Source organism: Bidens hawaiensis, unplaced genomic scaffold (assembly GCF_021521415.1).
Source record: "Bidens hawaiensis isolate Kalapana, Puna unplaced genomic scaffold, B.hawaiensis_p1.1 tig00001461_1, whole genome shotgun sequence".
NCBI lineage: Eukaryota > Viridiplantae > Streptophyta > Magnoliopsida > Asterales > Asteraceae > Bidens > Bidens hawaiensis.
Window position 1 is genome coordinate 969030 of NW_027491082.1, and position 10309 is coordinate 979338.

Sequence of the window (10309 nt, forward strand, 5' to 3'; positions counted from 1 at the left end):
TTTTTGTGTGTATCGGGAGAAGCTATTGAAAGGCCACTTAACAGTTGCTAATTTTTATGCCCGTTACACTGATTGTAGAGGTGCACAAACCGGTTTTTTTAAAAAAACCGGACCGGTTAATAACCGGTTTTTTGCTGTCAAAACCCTAACCGGTCTAACCGGTTAGGACCGGTTTAGAAACCGGTTAGAACCGGTTAATAAACCGGTTTTTTTATTAACCGGTTTTTTTTATTAACCGGTTTTTTTTTTTTTTTTTTTTTTAAATTTCGCGGTTTCAAATACGAATATTAGTTTTTTATATTTTGTACTTAATGAAGACCATTATTTTTTCACAGTATAAACAAACCGGTAACTACAAGGCAAAACGGTAACTACAAGGCAAAACGGACTGACCGAAGCCATTCTTTGCTTTCGTTGTTAGGGTTCTTTGCTTGGAAGATGAGTATGAGTGTGTGTTGGTGAATGTGTTTTCAACATTAGGGTTCTTTACTTGTTAAGTTTACACCAGTTTGTAAGTTTGAAAAGTATGAAATTAGTTCGGATTTAGCGTTTTTCCATGCTTTAAGACAATCTCTTCTAAGGGTCGAACGACTTACGTGTTGGTAGCGTGGTTGAACATAGTTTTGCATCATCTCCGTGAATTGAGGGTTGTCGAAGTGGTTGAAAGGAAGTGTTTGTTGAATCACAAAGTTTGAAAACTGTTGACGTACCGCTTCAACGTCGTACGTAAACACCGCTCCTTGATTCGTCATCTCCGGCTGCGAACTACTTCCCGATTCGTCCTTCAAGGCCTTGCAAAAGGGCCTTTGTACATGCGCTTTTAAAGTGGAGTTTGCATCTTTGCCATAAAACTTCAAACAATGTTTGCATCGAGCTTTTTGGCTACCGTTAGACATTTCGCATAGGTCGAAATGTTGCCAAACATCATGGTTTCGTTTCGTGGGGATGACCCGAACGACCGTTTCTCCCGTGTTCGAGGCACCCATGTTGACGGATGAAGCAGCACTTTGGGAGGCCATGATAATCGACTACGAAATAAGAGTGGTATACTCGAGTATGAAATAAACGACTATGAAATAAGAGCGTATGGAGTGGTAATGTGGTATAATTGAGCGTGAGATAACAAAATAATCGCGTATGAAATAAACGTTTAGAGCGTTTGGAGTTGTATAATCGAGTGTGATCTAACCAATACCCAACCTAAACTATATATAGATGTTTGTGGGGGTAAAATGGTAAAAAAAAAAAAAAAAACGGTCCAAAAACAAAAAAAACGAGCATATAGCCGTTATAAACCGGTTTTTTTATAAACCGGTTAACCGGTTTTTTTATAAACCGGTTAACCGGTTTTTCCATAACCGGTTAATAAAAAAAACCGGTTTTTCCATTAACCGGTTCGTTAACCGGTTTTGGATCTAGAACTTGTAACCGAAAAACGAACCGGCGGTTTCTAAACCGGTCAAACCGGTTTTTAAAAAACCGGTTTTCGTAAAAACTGGTTTCCGGTTTAAACCGGTAAACCGGTTCCCCAACCGGTTTTTTTGGCCATCTCTAACTGATTGGGACTCTTTAATAGGTGTATGTAGTGATTTGATTGGCCCAATTTTAAAGGTTTAATCTAATTCATACCAACACACTACACACACACAAATTGGGCCTATTAGGTGTTCAAGTGAGCTTTTAAATTTGTTTTCTAAAAATCAAAAGTTGTTTGTTAAAAAGCTTTATTTTAAAGCTTCAAATAAGAGCATTTGTTTTTACTTTTTAAAAATTAAATCAATAATTTTTAGAAACTCAGCTAAACAAATAAGCAATTTCAAAATTGATACGCTATGCTATAGGAGAACTTCTTCATCTGATAATTAGGAGAACTCAAATCGTGCCCATGATAGATCGTCCGATAACCTAAGCAATCAAATTACATTAGGCATGCATCTCAACCCAATAAAAATCATATCACCTAAATCTAATGACTAGGAGAAACCAAATCATGTCACTCACACATTGTAACATCTCGAAAAGTTTCATACTAGTTTTGTCAATTTAGAAAGTTGAGGGACCATTTAGTCATTTAGCTAAAGATATATAGAATCGACACGTGTCCTATGACTCATCACCATGAAAAGACATATGTCACGTGGTGGCAGCACGGAAAGACACATGTCAACACATAACTATATGTATCTTCACGAAGTGACATGTGACTAATGACTAATCAATTATAATGCCACATGTCAACACCAAATAGAACGACTCATCATCAAAAAAGACACATGTCGCATGGTGGTGAGTGATGGCCCGACCGAGGATTGCTATAAATAGTGAAAATGGGCTCCTCATTTGGCATCCAAAACACAAATCCACACTCTCACTTTCTCGTTGTTCGTGTTATCAAGTTGGAGTCCCGACGCAACTCCGAAGTTCCGACGTTTCACACCCCGGCACCCTACGTATAGTCGAAGTAGTCCTCGTTCGTCCTTAAACATTATACTCATTTTAAGGTAAGAGTTATGTTTAAGATATTTTATTTCATAGCTTAGATCCTAGTCGAGTGTGTAGTCTAAACCTTGGAATGTTTATAGATATGTATTTAAGTTATATATATATATATATATATATATATAAAGGTTTAGAAAAATAAATTTTTCTTTATTATTTAGCTACAAAAAGTTTTACTTACAAAGGTTATTGTCAATCGACTTTCTTCTAAAGGAAGAAACATTAATTTTCTATATATATATATGTATGTATGTATGTATGTATAATTAAACAAGAAAAGAGTGACGGGCATGTAGTAACTGGAAGAGTGTCAATACCTGTAGTCAAGTTTCTTGTTTAAGGAAAGTAATTCGTATAAATCCCAATCAACTACGGGACCCGTTTACTTTCCTGGAGAGCTTGATGAGAGTGTTCAATCATATTAGGCCAAAGCATGCCACACCAAACACCATAAAAACTAAATTAACATTTTGAATAAAAATAAGTTTTAAACAAAAAGAAATGTTTATCAAGGTTTAAACTACAAACTAGACTAAAGGTCTAAAGCTAGATCATTTGATCTAGATATTCATACAAAGATATTCTCGCAACTACAGGTTCAAGATAACATGCACAACATAAATAAGTAAAGACATACTGATCATAACAAAGTGAGTACATTGACTCTAAAACTAACGCGAAGGCGTTAAGCATTTTACATATGATTTAAAAATCAAACACATGGCTTGAATGGTTTTCAAAACGTTTGATGCGTAAAGGTAATCTACCAAAAAGCATTCAAGCCATAAGTGCATGTATAGTTGGATCCAAGTTTATACACGTGTTACGGATGAAAAGTCGTAACATGGCTAGTAAAGAAACTCAGTTGTAGGCATACGTAAAACTACGGTCAATCTGGGTAAAAAGACTAGTGTGCTCTGTGATTGTACACTCGGGTTAAACAGTCCCGTTGAATGTGTAGATATACTAACACAAATTACGATTGAACAGGTTTTAAATTCTTGCCAACTTAAAATACTTTGTGTCTGTTAATGCTATTCACCAGCTTTTAGCTGACATTTTATTTTTAAACATTTTCAGATAATTAATAGTAAGTGATAAGGATAGTAGAGTAACATGGAGGCAGCTTATTGGAGATATAGAAGGATCCGTGGGCTCATTTTGTTAAACTCATTGTAAAACATGATTATGTAAAAATATGTATTTTATATTATCAAGGGTATTTAAATCCCTGTTTATATAACGAAATATTTTAAAGAAAAGAAATTTCCGCTGCAACAAAACAAACTCTGATATATTTTCAAAATCGATACCAACTATTAGTCATACGACTAGGCCTCTATGGCAGGGTGTGACACACATTCCAGCCTAGGAATGAGAACTCAAGTCATATACATCTCTATTTTTTAAAGGCAGACTAACTTATTTCTAGATACTCCAACAAACCACCTATACATGTACATACCTTACAGGATTTAAATTTTCAATATCTAGAATAGAGGCGAGACACCTTACCACCACACAATATTCCTTAAGAACTAACCATATACATCTAAAGTAACTAATCAAGAGGAAACAAATATGACGATAAATATAATCTATGCCTGATTCATTTTACCCGTAATTGTTAGAAATCAAATCAAATTTATGATATATCTCAACTTATTAGTAGATGTCAACTTATTACTTTGTTTTGAATAATCAAGTGTTTTCGCTCATATATATTATTTCTAATATTTAATAAATTCGATTAATTAATAAAAAAAGAGCTGGATATTAAATAAAAAAACGAGAAGAAAGAGGTCAAAAATCAAAATGAAATAAACTTTCTTTCAAATCAAATAAGAAAAAGAACCACTACTTTCACACCCAATCTCATAGGGATGACAATGAAACCCGAATTCGATGGGAAAACCCGAAATCCGACATAAATGAGATGGGTAATACCCGGTCATTAGGGTTTGGGACGGGGTTGGGATTAGTTTTGAAAATTTTCACGGGTTTAGGACTTCTAATATACCCGATTACCAACCCGATAACATAGACCCATTTACCCGATTATATACCTGGTGTACCCCATGTAGCTAATTATATTATATATATACACTACATTCCAAATATATTATTTGTCGAAACTTGTTTATGCCAATTATTTGAGATATTTTACCTTTATGATAACCATCTTTGTAATCGATTAGTTATATTTTGTCAAAACCCGGTAGAAACCCGATGGGTTTTGAGCGGGGTATACTCGACGGGTATTTTATCAAAACCCGATAGGAAACCCAAAACCCGACGGGTAATTACCCGATTAAAACCCGACGGGTTTGGGACGAACTTTTATAACCGGGTATGAATTTGGGAATACCTAAATCCGACCGTTGTCATCCCTTCAATCTCATATATCTATTGTCAAATGCATACAACACAAACTAAAAACTAAAAGCCTATAAGAGCAATAAACCACAATAAACAAAACTTGAGGGAGTAAAAGAGTAAGTTTCATCAACGACAAAACCCCTTTTCACTTTCACTCCATTTATTCCCTTAACAAGTTTCACTTTTATTTATTTTTTATTTTTTCTTTATTACAAAACAGTTCCATTTTATCCTTCTCTAATCCATCTGTCACACACACTGAATCAGTTACGTTTCCGGCGAAACTTCTGCGCATGAACAGTTTTCTCCGGCACGGCGGCCGTACAACGGAGATCGGATATTCTACCTGCTCCGGTCACTCCATGGCTGTACTGGTGAGATTCTAATGTTTTCATACCGATTATCAATTTCAGCATCCGTTATTTTTTTAGCTTTTGCTTATATTCGTAATTCGTTAAATTTGATTCAGTGTTTTGGAAGAAGCTGAGTAAAATATTTTGTGAATTTCGTGTTGATTGATTGATTGATTGATGTGACATTGGATTTGTATCAGCTCCGGTGACGACGGTAACCGCCGTGATTGTACGGTGAGATTTTAATATTCTCAAGCTGCTGCTCAATTTTTAATAAATCGAGTTTTGATTGATTGAAGAGTGTGTATGGTTGATGGATATGATGCAGAACTGTTGGAAACTACAAATTAAATTGTAGTTGATTTATGGTGATGACATATATTAGATTTTTAAACTTTAGGTTTTGATTTGGAGGTATAGTTCACTTGTTTATTTGCATAATTAGGGCACAGCAGTAAGATTATTAGGCAAATGGTTAAGTTTCAAACCACTTGTTGTAAGATCAAACAGCTTACTATCAGATAGTTTTTTCAAAGAGTAAGAAGTCGAATATGAACACATCAAATGATTCTCTTATTCCTGGATTATATGATGATGTGGCGTTAATCTGTCTCGCGTGGACACGTAGACACGATTACGCTTCGCTATCCTGCTTAAATTCTAGGTTTAATTCACTTATAAACAGTGGTTACCTTTATGAGTTAAGAAAACAATTAGGAATCATAGAGCATTGGGTGTACATGCTTTGTGATCCTAGAGGATGGGAGGCGTTTGACCCAACGAGTCAAAACTGGATGCGGTTGCCTAGAATTCCTTGTGATGAATGCTTTAATCATGCGGATAAAGAATCATTAGCTGTTGGTATTGAGTTACTTGTTTTTGGGCGTGAGTTGTTTCAGTTTGCTATATGGAAGTATAGTTTAGTTAACCGTAGTTGGGTTAAGTGCACGGGAATGAGTCATCCTAGGTGTTTATTTGCATCCGGGAGTTTAGGGTCGCTTGCTATTGTAGCGGGGGGTAGTGACCAAAATGGGAACGTTCTAGAATCAGCAGAGTTATACAATTCCACGAGTGGTAAATGGGAAATGTTACCTAATATGCATACGCCACGTAGATTATGCTCAGGTTTTTTCATGGACGAAAAGTTTTATGTGATAGGAGGAATAACAAATAAGACAAATCCAAATGATTCATTAACTTGTGGTGAAGAACTTGATCTTAAAACACGAAAATGGAGGAAAATCGATGGGATGTACCCGAATGTAAACCGTGCTGTAATGGCACCGCCTCTTGTAGCAGTTGTTGCTAATCAATTATACGCTGTTGAGTATTTGACCAACATGGTTAAAAAGTATGATAAAGAGAAGAATTTATGGGAGGTTTTGGTAAGGCTTCCGGTTAGGGCTGATTCATCTAACGGTTGGGGCTTAGCGTTTAGAGCATGCGGGGATAAACTTTTGGTTGTGGGTGGGCAAAGGGGGCCTGAGGGTGAAGCCATTGTTATCAACTCGCGGGATCCGTTATCGGGTGTTAAGAATGGTGTTTTGGATTGGAAGGTTCTTGGGGTTAAGGAGCATGCTGGGGTATTTGTTTACAATTGTGCTGTTATGGGTTCTTGAAGTTCTGATCACAGGTTTTTTTCTCCCCTAGAAACTATCTTATTAACCTTTTTCTGTCTTGGTTTTGTGTCTTTATATTTGTGCCAATAAAGTGCAAAAAATGGGGTTACATATTTGAAAACTATTGGAATTTGTAATATTGAGATTATTAATTAGTGTTGAAGAAAAGAGGAAAATGAAAGTAGTGCTGGGGCATGATAGCAACAAGGCAACAAAAGGTTTTTGTAGTATATGAGTGGGAACATGTGGAGGGGGTTTTAAGTGAAGTGAAGTAGTATCACCACCTACGCTACCCCCCCCCCCCCCCCCCCCAACTCACACACACACAACCCACCCAAACCACAATGTTCTAGATTTGGAAAATATTAGCACTGTTTCGACAGATCATCTTTACTCAGATGAAAGAAAGCTTTTTCCTTTTAGAGGATGCTGTAGGCCCATTCTTTAATAATACTTTCCAGTTGCTGGTCACTACTCACATGAACAATGAAATTTAAATTAGGCTTATGCTTGTTTAAAAAATGAACGCAAATAGTACTTGTATTATACATATACTAATACAGAATGATTGAATTACTTAAAACATATGCACATGATGATATCTTATGATATGATCCTCTGATAAACCATAGAAGTGGCCATAGTTGATGGAAAATTACGAGACACGTGTATATATATATATATATAGGGTAAGGATCCTGAGAGAACCATTGACAAATTGAGAATTTTGAGAACCATTTTGGACCACTAAAAAAACCCTCTAAAAAAATTATAAAACAAACAAAACCGAAAATTTTAAAAAAGTAAAAAAACCAAAAATTCTTATATTTCATTCCGGTTTCATTAAAAAAAGAAAAAAAAAACCAAAATTTTTTTTTCTTTTTAATTCGTATTATACCTATACACATATGTATACTTTCATTTAATCTCTAGTTACGTAATATACACATATGTACCATTTACCTTAAATTATACATATGTGTATAGGAAAAAACATATGTGTACATATTATACATATATGTATAATAAAAAAAAACCGATTTTTTTTTCTTTTTAATTCGTATTATACCTATACACATATGTATACTTTCATTTAATCTCTAGTTACGTAATATACACATATGTACCATTTACCTTAAATTATACATATATGTATAGGAAAAAACATGTGTGTACATATTATACATATATGTATAATAAAAAAAACCTATTTTTTTTCTTTTTAATTCGTATTATACCTATACACATATGTATACTTTCATTTAATCTCTAGTTATGTAATGTACACATATGTACATTATCATTTACCTTAAATTATACATATGTGTATAGGAAAAAAACATGTGTGTACATATATGTATATATTATACATATATGTATATGTATAATTTAGCTTAACCGAGGATTTTTTTTACATTTTTTTTAGAAACCGGGATGATAAATAAGAACTTTGGTTTTTTTACTTTTTTTATTTTTGTATTTTTTTTTTGTTTTATGATTTTTTTTATTTTTGGGTTTTTTGTGGTACAAAATGGTTCTCATAGTTCTTAATTCCCAAAAAGTTCTCACATGATCCTGATCCTATATATGTATATATATATATAGCTTACTAGCTTTTGAACCGGTGTATTAAACGGGATTTATTACATTATAAAAAATTAGGATATGCTATTTGAAATAAATGAACAAAATTAAGGGTAAAAAAGAAATGAAATATATTATACAAACAATAAGAAGTTCGTAATATCAAATTTATAAAGCTTTGATAAAATCTCTTTATATACAACATTTGTTGTTTCATCATAAGTATTCAAATTGCCACCCAATATAAACATAGTTAAATCAGTTCTGTCAGTTACCCTGAATAATGCAACATATAATGTTCATGTGAGAAAAATTGGGCATCGAAGGAACAAAACAACCTTAGAAAAAGATTATTCTTTAATATTTTCTACTTGTTCTTCATATTTCTACTTATTTGATCTTCAATCAATATTTTACTTTTAATTTCGTGACTATTTTATAACCCAATTGTTAAAATGGTTTTGGGCCATGATCCATTGTAGCTGGTATGAATGAGATTAGAATATTAGGATGGAAAATTGAATATTTTTTAACCCAATTGCTAAACTATTTTCAACCCATGACCTATGGATAGTATGAATTAAGGAGAATAGAGATAGGTAATTAGGATTTAATGTGATTATGACGCATTATCATAATTATTTTTGTTTATTAGCAGAGTATGATGATGTAGGGCACTTTTTAGCTAAACGATTGAATTTTCATTAATAATGAATAGATCATGTAGTAAAGTGTGTAGATACGAACATATAGTTATTGGTTCTTTGTTACGAGAGGGGTTGAGAATCCACTTCGTTACAGACAATCGTGTCGTGCACGAGGTACTACATGTGATAATTATAGTTGAAAATAAATGAATTTTTTATGTCATCTCCATAATTTTTGGGCAAAGTGGCGTGCATCAAAGTACCAAACAATGAGTGGTTACTATTACGGACAAGACAAAAGATAGAGGGCACTAATGGCTTTTCATGTATAAGTGTTAAAGAATCAAACTTTTAGGGGGTATTTTAGGCATTTCGTGAACAAAATGGGCTTTATTGGGCTAACAGATAAGATGTGATATAAATCTTGTTTCGACAGTCGGCAATCGACATGTGATTTTAGCTTTCTAGATGTTGACGTTGCATCCCGTTTTCATTTTAATCTTTAGCTTTTTCTTTTTCTTATCACAGAACATACAACGACAAACATTCAATGTTAAATTAAATTTGTTAGTACTTTTATATTAGGTATTCCCAATCGCTAACCTAGAGACAGCTTATCTTACAAATTGAAAGTTTTCGGAGCACTAATAACAATCAGTTCAATAGTAACTTGGCTATGGCCTCATAAGACAACACTATAGGTGTAAAGGAGCTGAACAAAGCTCGCGTTTGTTTAAACTTTAGCTCGTCTTGTGAGTAGTTTTACAAGTTTCAGCATGATTGGGCTTTGGCTTGCTTTGATATTTGTTTATTATATATATATTCATAATTATAATTTCAATTTATAACATTATGCATCATATAAATGTTTTTAAATGATAACAAGCTTATACAGTAAAACACAATAAAACTATTAGTAGGCTCTAAGGAGTGTGTGATGCAAACAACCATAACTTTATCCCAGAGGATAGAGAGGCCGGTTACTGCAAGACTCTCGACTCCAAACACGATATGTGGACAAGAAAGACACACTAGACATAGAGTGCAAAATATCTATCATGAATCTAAGTAACAAAAACGATACCATTTAAGTATTATTATGTAAACATATATTTTGATATATTAAGTAGACATTATATAAAGAATATTCTATAAGTAAAGCTTGAACTTGTTTATTAAATGAGGCCCAATATACGCCCAAGCTCGGCTTGGTTCAAGCAGGCAAGTC

At 33.8% G+C, this 10309-nt stretch overlaps 1 pseudogene; it reads left to right on the forward strand.

Moving 5' to 3' along the window:
- Positions 1 to 5782: 5782 nt before the first annotated feature.
- Positions 5783 to 7067, forward strand: LOC143576612 (F-box/kelch-repeat protein At5g60570 pseudogene; annotated as a pseudogene).
- The last annotated feature ends 3242 nt before the right edge of the window (positions 7068 to 10309 follow it).